This window comes from Haliaeetus leucocephalus, unplaced genomic scaffold (assembly GCF_000737465.1).
Source record: "Haliaeetus leucocephalus isolate CR32 unplaced genomic scaffold, Haliaeetus_leucocephalus-4.0 Scaffold932, whole genome shotgun sequence".
NCBI lineage: Eukaryota > Metazoa > Chordata > Aves > Accipitriformes > Accipitridae > Haliaeetus > Haliaeetus leucocephalus.
Genome location: NW_010973368.1, coordinates 2,225,282 through 2,225,499, shown reverse-complemented (window position 1 = coordinate 2,225,499; position 218 = coordinate 2,225,282). Strand labels below are relative to the sequence as shown.

General features: G+C 76.1%; 1 protein-coding gene across 1 annotated transcript in view; it reads left to right on the top strand.

Moving 5' to 3' along the window:
- Positions 1 to 32: 32 nt before the first annotated feature.
- SLC25A21 (solute carrier family 25 (mitochondrial oxoadipate carrier), member 21) overlaps positions 33 to 218 on the top strand; it is a 262,933-nt gene continuing 262,747 nt past the window's right edge. The window contains exon 1 of the mRNA XM_010583667.1: positions 33 to 93. The gene's annotated coding sequence lies outside the window, so the exon portion shown is untranslated. The remainder of the gene's footprint in view (positions 94 to 218) is intronic.

Here is a 218-nt window from a genome sequence, read left to right as displayed (position 1 = left end):
TGCCTCTTGCCGCGGCGCGGGCGAGGATGGCTCGCAAGCCTGGGGGCTTTCTGCAGGAGGCCTCTCACCAAGTCGTCGCCGGAGGCTCGGCGGGTAAGTGGGCGCGTTCCTCCTGGGCGGGGAGGGTCTGCCCGTCCCCCGCCGGCGCTCCGCCAAGCTGAGGTGAAGGTGGCCGCGCCGCCGCCCCCTCGCCGCTCTCCCCGGGCGCAGGAGCGGCG